Source organism: Lactuca virosa, chromosome 9 (genome assembly GCF_052849685.1).
Source record: "Lactuca virosa cultivar CGN04683 chromosome 9, Lactuca_virosa_CGN04683_v6, whole genome shotgun sequence".
NCBI classification, from domain to species: Eukaryota; Viridiplantae; Streptophyta; class Magnoliopsida; order Asterales; family Asteraceae; genus Lactuca; species Lactuca virosa.
The window spans coordinates 36,602,957-36,619,239 of record NC_136434.1 but is presented as its reverse complement, the minus strand read 5'-3'; the positions used below and the strand labels follow the sequence as shown (position 1 = coordinate 36,619,239).

General features: G+C 35.7%; 1 long non-coding RNA gene across 1 annotated transcript; it reads left to right on the top strand.

Moving 5' to 3' along the window:
- Positions 1-1,032: 1,032 nt before the first annotated feature.
- Positions 1,033-2,910, top strand: LOC145141035 (uncharacterized). The gene is made up of 2 exons (XR_013722409.1): positions 1,033-1,371; positions 2,502-2,910. It is a non-coding gene; the product is annotated as an uncharacterized LOC145141035 (long non-coding RNA).
- Positions 2,911-16,283: the final 13,373 nt, after the last annotated feature.

The window sequence follows — 16,283 nt, the reverse complement described above, 5'->3', positions numbered from 1 at the left end:
GAACAAAACAAATGAATCACTAGAGAAATCAATAATAAAATGATTCACCAAAAAAAATCCTGAAAAAACATTTCGATGATTCATTTTTACGATTATTTTGTTGATATTAATTAAAATTGTCATAAAAGTGAATTTTTTTTTCTTGATTTTACCTAAAAATGAATCATGAAGGTGTTTTTTTCGGAATTTTTTCGTGTGAATCATCTTACTTTTGAATCATCTAATGATTCATTTCATTTTTTTGCTAAAAAAATATGTGTATAAAAAATTTCTTACCTTCGTACCAAAATTTTCCTTCTTAGAACCATCAAAATTGACTTCATTTTGATTAAAAAAACACATTTTTCTTTCATTGTTAGTCTTTCTATTGCCTTTGAACTCATATTATATTTGATTTCGTGATTCATTCCCAATATCTATCTATTTGAAATGTGTTTTTTATTAGACCTCTAGTAGGTTTCATAACTTCCTTCAATACCAATCGTATGTATACTTGTATGGTTTTTCTATGATGGTTTATGGAAAGAGGTTTAGTGGGTTTTAATGAACAATTTCAATCTTTCAATTTAGTTTTCTGTATTAAATTTCAATTTGGAAACCTACAAGTAGTTGATAAAATATTATTATACATGGTTTGTGGTGCAAAATTAAACTTATAAAATTCCATAAAAATATATACAAAGCTTAGCATAAGCTCTAGAGGATGTAAAAAAGATGGTAGAAAGATTTGATTGCATTTTGTTAAAAACTGTGTAGTTTTTTATTGTTCTATATCTAACATTAGGTACATGACAGCCACATATTCACTTTAAAAAGAGTCATCACTCGATCATGTATCTATACATATATATATATATATATATATATATATATATATATATATATATATATATCTTCATACTTAATAAAAACCTCCCTTAAACGCCACTTGTCCATCTTATACACAAGCAAGATGCCACGTGTCAGACTCCTAGCCACCTTTTAATTTTGTTTCCCGCTGAAAGTATAGTCTACCTCTATCGCGTATCTCCATTCATTTTGATAGCATTCGTTCCTTAAAATCAGCAATATCTTCTTTAATATATCATAAAAATCGCAATAAATCAGCATGCAGATCATATCCAAATTTGAATCTGGTTGACTAGGGCTTCTTCTATTTCATACATAACTCGAACGCAAAAAGCAATAGATCATCTCAACACCGCCTTTCTAATCACTATCTCCACCAGTCCACGATTCACAGCCGACTGCCCCACCAACATCAGTCATCCGATTCGGACCTTCGAAACTCAGACGATTGCATCAGTCAATGTATCAGCCAAATAATAGTCTAAACACAGTAAAATCGCCGCCTTTCTTCTTAAACCTAAGGTATCAGTATTCTCCCACCTTATTCTTCTTCTTCTTCGTATCAGTTCAATTCTCTTTCTTGGTTTATCCGTCCTCTTGAAAATTTGGAGTTCTTTGTTACATAAATCAAACCCCAGATTTGGGTATTTTTGGATTTTTTTTATTAATTTCCAACCACCTAACTCTAAAATAGATTCGGGAAATTGATCAGTTTTGCTTTTTCTTAACAAACCTGGCCTGTGAAAAGATAATAAAACTAATTTATGGATTATCAAGATTCTTTTTTGTGTATCAAAGTTGGGAGGATTGAAGATGCATACCAACTGTTTGATGAAATGCTTGAAAGAACATGTAAAATTTAGTTTGAATTCATGACTACTATGTTTATTGATTTGACAGATGAGGTTGGATTCATATTGTGTTTATTGATCTCTAATATTATTAGTCATGCTAACAAATTGGTATCCCATTATTGTGGGTAAGCGTCTTATGTTTCATTTATAGAGTATTAGAGTGTTAAGTTGATGTTATATTAACCTTGCTATCACCTTATTATTGGATTGGTTTGCAGATTGGTATGGGTAAGTTTGGCCAAAGAGGAAATTGACTCTCTTTAGTTCTTCAATTAACCCATCTTTGTTTTGGAAACTTCTTTATGTCGCATTGTTGTTTTATTTTTAAAAAATCTAAGAGGGAATACATTTTCTGCATTATCGGTTCTCATGGTCTGTCGGTCTGCCCACATGAGTTTCTTAATCGACTGGTCTTCATTTCAACACTAGCTTTAAAAGAAACAGGTTAATAATGTTTCCATAAATGTAAGGTATTTGACCACATTGTGTTTTAGATGCTTAATGATGTTCTTTTTCTTTCCGCATAATGATGTCATTAGTTTGTACAAACACAACACATAAATCAAACATATAATAAATACTTAAGATTTATTTGTTTTATGATGTTATATTAAATAAAAGTCAAACATAATGTAGATATGTTTGTATTTTTTTGCAATTTATCATGTATATATGTTTAATTCTAATGGTATCTTAGTTATCATGTCTAAAAGTGAAAAAATACTTTTTATTAGGAACTATATAAAATATTTTATGGATTTATATGCCTTGGCTAATGTAATTACTTTTTTGTACCAGGAACCATGGACAATATTAAATGTAATTTTTTACTGAAGTTTCAAAGAAAACGGTGGTGATTACATAATATAGGTTATAATATAGGTTATTGGTGGGTTGTATGCTTTCATATCGTCTTGAACATGTCAATATGGAAGGCAGGAGCTGAATTCCACATGAAGAAATGGAATGAAATGGACAATATTCCAATGTTCTTCTCGTGTTTGTAAGCCCCTCTTCCCTGTCTACAAATTTGATTGAACATAACCTTTACCAAGTGAAATTTTAGATTTTCAAGTAGGGTTTAAAAATTGTGCATGTATGTCGGAACCTTGCAAGTTCTTTGGTTATCTTATTACTATTTATTGATTTTCTTGTAAAACATTACATACAAACATGTTTAATTTACTGTAAAGTAGGTTTTGTGTTCTTACTATTTGCAGGATAAACCATCAAGCTTTAATGAACATAAAGATCTTCAGTCAGGCCCATATATGTTTTCCACTTTGAAATCAGTCTAAAACTCATAAAATAGACCTGTACTTTTTGTTGATTTGTTGTTGTTTGGGTATCCTAAACTATGGCTTTTATTTTATGTCCATTATAGTAAGTTGTGGTATTTGTGGTATTGATAGAATCCTCTATTTTCTATCATTCTTCAATTTATCACTATAAAGTGATAACAAAATTAAATGATTATAACTTCGATCATCCTTTAATATTTAAGCATTAAGAATACTCATTTTCAAAACCAAAGATTTACATATGATTCATTAGTATTTAGTGGGAAATATAAAATTATAACAGTACAAAAATTATAACGACATTTAATTATATTTTACATTATTTAAAAAAAATGTTTTTTAGAACTTCTCTTATACATAGTTAGTAAAAGTACATAAACTGAGAATTGATAAATGTTTTATACTTTTTTAAACACCAATTTGTTTACTTTAAAAGAGACATAAACCAGACTATATTTTTAGACACCAATATGTGAATTGCATATTTATTTGAATAAATGACTATAATTTTATATAAAATAAAATTATGTAAATATCTTAATTAATAATTTATTGAAAATAATTGATTAATAATTATGATTTTTTATTATAAAAATTTATTTATTTTTGTAACCGTGGTTTCCACGGGCTATAACCTACTATATATATAAACAGGATCGGGTGAGGACTCTTTTTAAAATGATAACTCGTAAGGACACCTTTAAAAAATTAAAAAAAAATCTAAAAAAAATACAAATCATAAAATCGAGCATAGTACTACATCGGAGAGAAAAATAATTATAAAAAAACAAAATTGGATCATTTAAATTGAAACATTGATCATTTTTATGATCCATTATTCAACTTTTATGATACATGATTCAATTTTAATGATGCAAAAAAAAATTCCAATTTTTTTTTCTTCCAGATATAGGACTATGCTCGATTTTATGATTTGTATTTTTTTTCAATTTTTTTAACGTGTCATCACGAGTACTCACTTTAAAATGAGTCCTCACACGAACCGGACCATATATATATATATATATATATATATATATATATATATATATATATATATATATATATATATATATATATATATATATATAATTTTAATGTTTATAAAGTTCAAAAATATTAGATATTTCGAAGTATTATATATATATATATATATATATATATATATTCGCTGAAAAAAATTAAAAATTTAAAAATATATATCATTTTTAAAAAAAAATCAACGAAAATGTACGTAGATATGCGATTTTTTTATTTATAATGTCAAAAAAAAGTCTCCAAGTATTTTTTTATGTATTTTATTTAGTTTTTTTTTTGTATCTACAGTTTTTTTAAGTTTATACATTTTCTATTGATCATCCCATTATATATATATATATATATATATATATATATATATATATATATATATATATATATATATATATATATATATATATATATATATATATATAAAGTGTGTGAGAGAGAGAGAGAGAAGAGCGATCGTTCAATCGAGAATATTTCTTATTTCGAAAACATTTGAGAACAACTCTGGACCACACAATTTTTTTTTATTAAAAGTATAAAATAGTATTCATATAAGTCAAAAAATAGTTAAAAATAATAAATAAATAAATAAACTCATCAACCAACAACACCATCTACCACCACCCACCACCAATACCACCCACCATCATCACTACCCACCACCCATCACCACCCACTAACCACCAACCACCACCATCCGCCCACCAACCACCATTACCCATCACTCACCAACCACCCACTACCCATCACCACTGCCAACCACCTATCACCCCAACCTACAACCCACCACCACTACCCACCTCCACCACCCGCCACCACCACCAGCATCACCTGCCACCAGTATCACCCGCCACTACCACCCTCACCACCCACCAGCACCACCACCCACCTATCCCCACCAACCACCACCACCACCACCCACCATCACCACCACTACCCATCCACCCATCACCACCACCCACCTCCACCACTATCACCACTACCCGCCACCACCACCATCACCCACCACCATCACCCACCACCACCACTACCACCACCCGCTACCACCCATAAATCCATAACCATCACAACCACCAACCCACCACCACTCTCCATCACCTCCACCACTACCACCCACTACTACCACCCTTCACCACCACCTCGACCACCCAGCACCACCACCACCCACTATCACTACCAGCACCCGCCACTACCACCCGTCACTACTATCCCTATTACCATCCGCACCACCACCTAACTATCAACACCACCAATCACCATCACCCGCCTCCACCACCCATCACCAATACCCCACCCACCACACATCACCACCACCACCCATCATCCACCACCCACCTCCACCTCTACACCACTCCCACCACCCTCACCACCATCACCTATCACCACCATCACCTGCCGCTAACCACCTATCACCACCACCCGCTTTCATCACTTCCTCCACCACCCATCATCACCACCACCCATCACCGCCACCCACCAACACCATCAGCACCTACCACAATCACCAGTCACCACCCACCACCACTATTCACCTCCACCACGATTACCACATGCAACCACCACCCATCACTACCACCATAAATCACCCACATATCAACACCATCACCACTGAACCACCCACCATCGGTCACCCAAACCACCCTTCACCACCACCCACCACCCACAACAACCATAAACCAATTATCATCCATGACCCCCGTCATCCACCACCTATGACCATGACCACCACCATCACCACCTATCACCACCACCCTCCCCTACCTTAAGTACCGCCCACCACCACCCATCTCCCTCATATCACCACCATCTACTATTTGCAACTAAATATGATTGAATGTATATAATTACCTAAATCATGTTTGATTATATGTATTTAGTCATATAAACTACATGTGATTAAATACGTATAATCATATATGATTATATGTATCTAATCGCATATGATTTATATAGACAATATTCAATTTCATGTTCTCCATTCAATGATTTTCTCATTTATTTAATCAAATTTGATTATATTATATTTAATCATGTGATTAATGTGGAAAAAGATTTTGTGTTTTTTATTCAATAGTTGTTCTCGTGTATATAATCATATGTGATTATATATCTAATCACATATGATTTATATTAGCAAGATTCTTTTGGTCCATATAAATCATATGTGACCAGATATATATATATATAATCACACATTACTAGATGTATTTAATAACATATGATTAACGTTGACAAAGAACAATTATTAAATCGATAACGCGATAATGTATTTAATCACATGTATATTATTTCGATTTAATAGTTGGTCTCATGTATTTAATCATATGTGATTAATGTGGACAAGATTCATTTTCTCGTTATTGATTTAATAGTTGTTCTCGTGTATTTAATCACATGTGATCATATATTTTAATCACATATATTTATGTGGACAATATTCATTTCGTATTTTTGATTCATTAGTTGGTCCCGTGTATTTAGTCATATGTGATTATATGTATCTAATCACATATGATGTATGCAGAAAAGATTTTTTTTCTCGCATTTTTTATTGTTGTTCTCGTGTACACATATGATTGTATGTATGATGAATCCAATCACATACGATTTATATGAACAATATTCGTTTTTGTGTTTTCTATTTATTAAATGTTCTTCATTTATTTAATCACATGTGATTATATGTATTTAATCACATATGATTGTTGTGGATAAAGAATAGCTATTCAATCGAGAATTCAAAAATGAATCTTGTCCCCATAAATGATATGTAATTAAATGCATATAATCACATGTGATTAAATACACAAGAGCAAATATTTAATTGAGAACACAAAAAAAAAATTGTCCATATAAATCATATGTGATTAAATACAAATAATGACATGTGACTAAATACACAAGAACAATGAAATCAAGATTTTCCACATAAATCATATGTGATTAAATACACAAAAAACAATATTGTCCATATAAATCATATGTGATTAGATTCATATAATCACATGTGATTAAATACATGAGAATAAAGAAAATGAATCTTGTTCACATATATCATATGTGATAAGATACATATAATCACATGTGATTATATGTTTTAATTACATATGATTTATATGGACAATATTCATTTCGCATTTTCGATTCATTAGTTGGTCCCGTGTATTTTAATCACATGTGATTATATGTATATAATCACATATGATGTATGTGGAAAATATTTGTTCACGCTTTTGTTTTAATAGTTGTTCTCGTGTATATAACCATATTGATTATGTGTATTTACTAACATATGATTATTGTGGACAATTATTTGTTTATATGTTCTTGATTCAATATTGTGCTTGTGCATATAATCACATGTGATTATATATATTCAAGCACATATGATTTATATGGACAAGATTCATTTTTTTCCAAATAAACCATATGTGATTAAATGTATTTAATTACACATTAATGAAATGGACCAAGAAAAAATATTGAATCGAGAACACGAAAATGAATCTTATGCACATAAATCATATTTGATTAAATATATATAATCACATGTGTTAAATACATAAAAAAAATGTTTAATCGAGAACACAAAATTGAAATTTGTCCACATAAACCATATGTGATTATATGGATTTATCTAAATAAGATTCACTTACATGTTTTTGATTCAATATTTGGTCTCATGTATTTAATCATTTGTGATTACATATATTAAATCACATATGATTTATGTGGAGAAAATTATTTTTCGTATTTCTTGATTCAATAGTTGTTCTGATGTAAGCATGTTGAGAAGGAAATCCTCTTCATCTCAAACCACCTGCCAACACCATACCCGGAAACACCTTCCACTGGCTTCACAAATTCATTCAATGTCCATGCTCTATGGTGTTTCCTCCTCATCCTGCCTTTTGCAGTAGGTACCGTTAACATATTATTCTTATTATCATTATTATTTGAATCATCTTCTTCATATGCGACATCAGCATATGAATCCATATGTCCATCTCCCTCATGTGAATCATTCTTAAACTCCATGTACGGCTCCTCATCCGAATTGTCATCATATAATTTTGAAGTAGTGGGGAAAGAAAACAACTTCCAGTAAATGCAACCTCAAAGAGGAAACATAAACAAGAAAATTACCTTAAAGACCATGTATCCTCTATCTCTACATCAAATTCATTACAAGGATCAAGACAAAACCATAATTTGTAACTGTGCATTAGGTATGTCATCAAGAAACAACCTCAGAGATTCCACTTCTGCTTGATGATTTCTTAATTCCAAGGACCTGTAAAACCAAAACACAGCAGGTGTATGATGTACAATGTAACCTGTAAGTAATTTTTCTAAAACCTCAGAATGATGAATTATTATGCATACATGATTACTTCTCATGATAAAAACGAATAAAAAAAATTTAGATGTATAATTTGATGTGCGTGAATTTGTGATACAGAGAAGAGAGAATGGATAAGTACTTGAAGTGCTTGAAGACTGGAGAAGTTAAATTGGAGTCTTTCATTGGACATGAAATCAACAATGGCGGTGGAATAGGAGGATAAATTACAATAGTGCAACGAAGTCATCTTTTTCTGATTAATTACTCCTCCCTTATCCCTAAATTAACTGATTCCCTTGTAAGATGCTTATGCTTCTGATTGAAAAAAAAGTACCAGGCAGCTCCCATGGAACGTGTTTGTAGACAATAACATCAGCAACGATTGACGGTAAAGGATCAACACAAACGAACTCCATTGTCAATTGGAACTAGCGGCAAAGACAATTAACGATGATTTGTTCATAGGTGGGTGAAACCGGTAGACCTAAATTATACGATGCCATCAAATGAGGCTTCAATTAAAGAGGAATCAGGGACAACTAACTCCAAAAGTACCTCTGTAACACTCAGTTTTGAATCGTTTCATTATTCGGGGCCATGACCCAATTATCAACAGACTTAGGGCCTTTGGGAAGGAGGGTATTGGCCCTTTTTGGATGGGAGAGTTATACATTAAGTAATTCGAGTGTTCGTTTGTGTTTCGGAGCCTAAGGGTATAATTGTAATTTGATAACTCGGTCCTTTATGCAAGTTTGGGATTTTGTTAGGGAAGTTTTAAGGCAAAGGAGAGTTAATAGAAGTGTAGGGCTTCTCGTTACCTTTTTATGGATATAAAGAATGTCGAAAACGGATTTAGAATGAAGGATTTATGGCTAAATGAAGTTAAGTGTTGTGGAGGATCATCTAATACTCGGGGCGTACCAGTCGTGTACGCGGGGTGTAGTGAGTGGCTTGGTTTCAGGTGCTCCTTAAGTATGCTCAGCTTATTAAGGGGTACGTGTGGCGTACTCCCTTCAGCATCAAACCCTAATTTTGGGGTTTTACCCCTATATAAGCAACAATATATCCTTCTTCTTAACATGTTAGGTCAGCCTCCATCCCCTTTAGCCTATATTAAATACCTGGAGTGCCTTGAGTGAGTTTTGGAGCTTGGAAGAGTGTTTGTGGTGGTATGTGTAAGAGAAGAAGAAGCTTGAATACTCATTCTTTGGAGGAGGGCTTTGAGATCCAACTTTATCAGCTTATTTTGGTGGCTTGTGAGGTATAAAGTTCAAACCTTGCCATTTCATATATTAGATCTACTTTTTGGCATGTTATTAGTCATTTTGGTCCTTTTTGGTTGATGATTGGGAGTTAAGGACGTTTTTGGAGCTTAGCCATATATATATATATATATATATATATATATATATATATATATATATATATATATATATATATATGGACATATTAAGGGTTCCTTGGGCATAAAGGTGCAAACTTTATGGTGGTTTGGGTCTCATGCATGTATTAAGTCATTCATTAAGCTCTTTCCAGCTCTAGAGCCCCATTTAGCCATGCATGCACATAAATTTTCCAACTTTATGTGATTAACCACCTTTTGGAAGTCAAATATGAGTTTGCATCGAAGTCTTAATGGGTTAATAGGTGAAATGGAGAAGTTGGCCATGTTGGTGAGTACGATGGGCGTACAAGTTTGTACGATGCGTGTACAAGCCGTTTATGCAGTATGCTGAGCGTACAGGCTAAGTATCCCACGCGTGCTCAGCAAGATGGGTTTCTCTTGTTTGGGCTTCGGTTTTGGGCTTGAGTGGGCTTGGTTGTCTTGGGCTATTTTGGGCCATTAGAATTCATGGTTGGGCTGTCAAGATTTTGTTGGACTTCTTGGGAAAAGGCCCATGAACAGGATTGGGCCCAATTTGGAAAATTGGGCCATAGATGCTTATTTTAGATTCTGGGATTTTGGACATTTGGATTGGGCCTTGGCCTTGGCCCAAGTTAGAGGAAGGGTAAAAATGTCTTGTACCCTAATTTGGACTCTTAGTGTGAGTAAAGACTCAATTATTAATTTGTGGTCATTTGGTATTTGATAGCGTAGGGATTTTAGCGGATCTGCAGTCAGAGTTTTATCTATCTATCCGAGGTGAGTCTCCTCACTGTACTATGGGTCGAAGGCACCAATGCCGGCCCATTAGCTTATATATTATGGAAAGACCAGGGGGTGGTCCCTGGCATTTGTATGAAAGAACCGGAGGTGGCTCCTGGCAAATCAGTATGCAAGACCAGGGTTCGGACACTGGCAGTTAAGTAGATAGTTAGTTGTAGATTGTATGATGGTTGTCTTTGTGATGCTTGCATGGAAGACCAGGAGGTGGCTCCTGGCACTTATATGTAATACCTAGGGTTTTGTCCCCCAGCCTGGCAAGTAAAGACCATGACCCGGCTCGTGGCAATATGGAAAGACTATGGTTTGAACATAGCACTTTTTATGGCATGTATGATGTTTATGGTATATGGTATTTTGGGGAACTCACTAAGATTTGTGCTTACAATTGTTGTTTATGGTTTCAGGTACTTCGAGTAAAAGGGAAGGGCTCGGCTTGATCGGAGCGCATACACCCATATTTCCTGCAACCTTGAGATTTTGGGATTATACTTTGATAACTGTTTTTATTATAAAATACATTTACGTATTTGAGTAAATGATAAATGGGTGTTTTGGTACTTTTAAAAATGAAATTTTTACCATCATATTTTGGGGTGTTACAAGTTGGTATCAAAGCCTTGGTTTGAGCAATCCGGGCATACTCTCGGGTGTTTCTGAACTCAAACTGAGGGTTTGGTAAATTATATTATAAAATAAATATTTTATAAAAGGGGTTTCTAATCAAAGAAAGGGGTGTGATGCGTGCAATCGGCCGAGCTCAAGTAAGTGGCTCCCAGAATACCCATACATGTTTATTATGTTATATGATATGATTATGAGAATTACATGTTAGATTAGGGCTAAGTATCAGCTCATGATTTTATGTTAGGAGAGATGCCTTTATACGCCTGATTGTTTGAGCTTTTAGGATTGCATGCTAGTATGATTTTCAGATGACTGGATAGAATGGCTTGATTAGTGATGCGTTGGTTAGATTTTCCCATTGCCCGAATGTTGCTTGCTTTGTGCTTTGTAGGACTCTTAAGGATGTACGTTAGCTACTAAGTGAATATGCTAAGTCACATATTGCATAGGTTAAATAATCTCAGAGTGATGGAATTAACCCTATTGCGCAGCTCTTGTCTGAGTCCAACCTGACTAGGGTTGATTCTTTTACTCGAAGAATTATCTCATCTCTGTTTCATGTGACTATATTCATGAGGTGGTTAGTTGACATTGGTGGGAGTCTTTCAGCAGCTGATAGCAGGGTCAGGTTGGGAACCTAGGAGAGCCTAGGAAGTGCTTCAGTGGGTTTAGTTCTGCTGTTTAGCGATCAATTTGTGCATCGGTTGAGAAGGTAACTTAGAGGATTCGGGATGATCCTTGAGGAAAGTATGGATAGGTGTGGAAGGTAGTATTGGGCCCGTACTAATGAAAGCACAGGATCCATAATCGAATCGGGGAGAGTCTTGGAGAATCTAGGAAGCTTGTGGGATGAGGATTCTTGGGTATGTTCTGATCTATTGCATGTTTTATTTCAGTTTGATGATGAGCACTCAGGGAGGAGGTCTAGGTTCTGGGTCCGGCTCAAGTGCAGGTACTGAGTCGGTTAGCGAGCAGATGCGGGAGTTCATCTCGTCGGAGATTACCCGTGGTATTTTGAAGCAGACTCCTGTGCTCATTGGTTCGGTCAAGGAGGGGATTTTGGAGATTTTGGATGAGCGTTTGGGCGCATTCCGTGCTGAGGTTATGGTTATCGTTGGAGCTCACACTCTTTCCTTCCGTGAGTTTCGTGCTTGCAGATCTCCCACATTCTATTGGGAGAAGGACCCCATTGCGAGTAGGAGATGGTTAGCATATATGGATAACGCGTTTAGGACGAGTTTCTGCCCTGAGGAGTCGAAGGTCAGATTTGCTTCCTGCCTTTTGAAGGACAAGGAATAGGACTGGTGGGAGGAGGTAGGACGTGAGGTAGGGGATGATGTTGTTGACGCGATGACGTGGGGTGATTTTTTGACCAGGTTCCGAGTTGAGTTTGCACCGGTGATTGAGGTGCAGCAGTTGGCGTGAGAGTTTTAGGATCTTCGCCGAACTACTGAGACTATGGTAGAAATCATTGCTAAGTTCCAAGAGAGGGCTTTATTGGTTCCGCAGTATGCATTAGATGAGGAATGAAGAAGGTAAGGTATCATGACATGCTGAGGGATGACATCAGAGAGTTTGTGAGTATATCATGGTGTAAGACCCTTAATGATATGATTTCTAGAGCCTGAGAGCGGGAGATCGATTTGGAGCACGTGGGGAAGAGGGGGCCAGATCAGGTGCAAGCAGTTTAGGGTCCCGGGAAAAGACCCAAGACTTCATACCAGTGATTGAGGGGCCAGCAGGGCTGGGGTCAGTGCAGCATGTGCAGGAAACTGCACGATGGGGTTTTTCGTTCTAGAGATATGGGCTGCCACAAGTGTGGCAGGGTTGGTCATGTCAGTAGGGATTGTCCTCAGAGGGCAAGCCCGTTATGTTTTCACTACAACCAAGTGGGCCATAAAAAGGCCGACTGTCCGACGTTGAGGGGAGGGAAGACGACTCATGTAGTCGTCTGCATTGAGGACTAGGATGAGTTTCACATTCCTGTTGGGAGGGAAGACGACTCATGTAGCCGTCTGGATTGAGGACCGTGTAAGTTGGGAGTTCAGGAAACCTCCAACCATTGGTTAGCGTCTTCTTGGTGATGGATAGCAGGCATGTAGATGAATCCATGTTGGAGTCCTAAGCGTGACCCGAACACCTGATTGGGAGCATAGTCGTGACCGGCTCAGGATGAGTATGGATGGGTTGATAGATGAGCGGTGACCATGGAAAGATAGGAGTGTTGTATGACTGTGGGGGTGGCCTGTAGCATTCACTAGGTTTCCTGATAGTGTAGGAGTGTTGTAAGACTGTGTGGTGGCCCGTAGCATTCACTAGGTAGGCAGTTATTGTGGGAGTGTTGTCATATTGCGGGGTGGCCCATAGCATTCACCGCAGCGGCGAGAGCGTGGCAAATCCCGGATTGGTTATGGATTTCTTCGGATGGAGTAGACCAGAGTAGGCCAGTTTGCAAAATTGTGGGAAGTCCACAACATTTGTGGAATTAGGAAAGTGGTATGTCGTTGGAGGCCGGTTGTGATATACGACTACAGTTGGTCATGTAGCATTCACTTTTAGCATTGGATTTGGTGGAACCCTGTGAATCGGTTAGTTGGCAGGTAAGTTGGGACCAGGGAGGTCTCGGCTGCTTTTGGAAAGTAGCTAGGGGGCATCAAGATGAGTCGAGGCGGTATTAGTGATTTGAGATTTGTAGGTGGATTCGCTTGTTATTCGAAGAATATGCTAAGTCACTTACAGCTTGGATTAAATAATCTCATAGTAATTGATTTGACACTACTGTGCAGCTCTCGTCTGAGTCTAACCGTTGCAGGGATGAGTCTTTTACTCAAAGGATTATCTAAGCCTTCTGTCAAGTAACAGTGTTCTGCAGCAATGAATGGTCAGTGGTTTTGTTCCCAATAGAAGCATCAAGATAATCCAGGGTTGGAAGCATTTTGTGTAGTCTGGAATTCAATGTGGATTTGGCCTAGTAGTGGTTCATGTAACGCCCGTAGATTCGGGCTAGTCAATTTGGAGACAGTAAGTGTCAAAAATGACTTTTTGATAGAAGATTATTTCGAATAAATAATCTTAACTATGTAATAGTATATGTCACAAGGGTTCCGTACATATAAAGAACGCTGAAATCCGAGTTATAACGAAGAAGTTATGACTCGTTGAAGTTTTACGGCTAAATCGTCACGACACTGTGTGACGTAAAAAGTGAGTTTACGATAAAGTGCTTTTTAGCCTTATAGATCTAAAAGAAAGTCGTAGAATGCATTAAACTGAGAGCATGCATAAAAAGAACACCCAAATCTGACTTCGTAATAGGAAGTTATGATTTTTCTAAGATTTGGCACAACAATGCACAGCTCGAAATTCAAATTTTAGATCGATCGATTTTTGGCCAACGCAACCTAAATGAGAATTGAAGATATCATTAATAGTAGTGTAACGGTAAAAAGACGGACGAAAACAGACGTCAGATGAAGAAGTTATGAATTTTTAACGGATTTTTCCTGTCCCGGCCTGTTAAAAATATAACTTTAAAAATAAAGTCAAAATTAGCCGACAGAGTCTAAACGAAAGTTGTAGAGTACGTCTCCACCTATGCGTGGATATAAACAACGTCAAAAACAGAGTTCGTATGAACGAGTTATAAATTATAATAGCATATTTACGTATTAAAATAAAGTATAAATCATATATACGTATACATATATATACATATGTATATATCCTTAGAAAGGTATCGACGATGCGGTCGTTATAAGATTGGTGTTGAGTACTTTCGACATTAGTTTAGTACAAATATCATTAAATCTATTTAGAATAGTATTATAAAGGGGTGTTTAGTCGTTTATATAACTATAAGATCATTAAGTAACTTAGAGTGTAGTTTTGAAAATTCAGTTACTATAAATAAGAGCCTCTAGGATCTCATATTTCTTGCACCATTCTCTTGATTCAAGAGTTTTCTCTTCTTATCCCCCGAGCATTTTGGTCCCTCGTGATTCGACTTCTCTTTCTGTAGTTTTAGTATAGTAAGGTGAGCGTTGAAGCGCTGCAAGAATCTTTCTTAGAAAGATTCAGCGACGAAGTTCTGCCCCTCCAGAGCCCGGCTCCAAGCTAAAACCCCCTTGTAAGTAAGTTATGCTTACCCTACTTTAAGTATAGCTTATATTTAAAATTAGTATTGTTATTATGAACTTATAATAAATATTTGGGCTAGTATTATGACTTATATAAGTGTCGTTATAATATCTTTTTAACTACTCGCAGTACGGGGAATCTGCTTTGAAGGGCCTCCTGGGTTGTTGGATTTCAGAAGTGCTTTAATGCCAAAATGGTCCTGCCTTCCGGTGTTTCATGTTTGGCCCCTGTCTGTACATAGTGGTTGAGAAGTATTGTTTAAACACTTATATAATAATAATAATACTAAGACTAATAATTAGTCACGATAAATATTAGACTAAAATCTAGTGGTAATAATACTAGGTTTCGTCGAAGGAAATTATTTTTAAATAGCGAAGCGCTGTCTGAGTTCGGAATCACCACCTTAACAGGTGAGTGCATATTTACTTTCATCTTACACATAGATATGAAGTATTTAATATAAATTATGTGCTATATGTGCATATTATCTGTTTTCTTGATATCTATGCTGGATGAACAAAAATATACATGTTTTATTTTTCTTAAACTGTATTTGTATTTTATACCTATAATTATGATGGGTAAAATATAGGTAGATTAAATATGAGATGAATGGTGAGCGATGAAAGATGAGATGAATGATGAGCGATGATATATGAGTATTAAAATATGGTGAGAAGCGATGAACCAAGCGATGAGCCAAGCGATGGCCCCGTCATCTAGCAGAGTATAGATGACAACCACGGACTATTCTAGATAGTCCAGTGGAACACTAGCAGGCTCGCAACCTGTAGGTGTTATGAACGATGTGTTCACCCGGTGTACTCTAAAAACCCATTGACATGTATTGCGAGTGGACTCTCGAAAATAATATTGTCAATAAACGAGATAAACCCTAGCGACTATGGACTTAGTGCTTGTTGTATAAACCCTGGCGACTATGGACTTAGTGCTTGTTGTATAAACCCTGACGA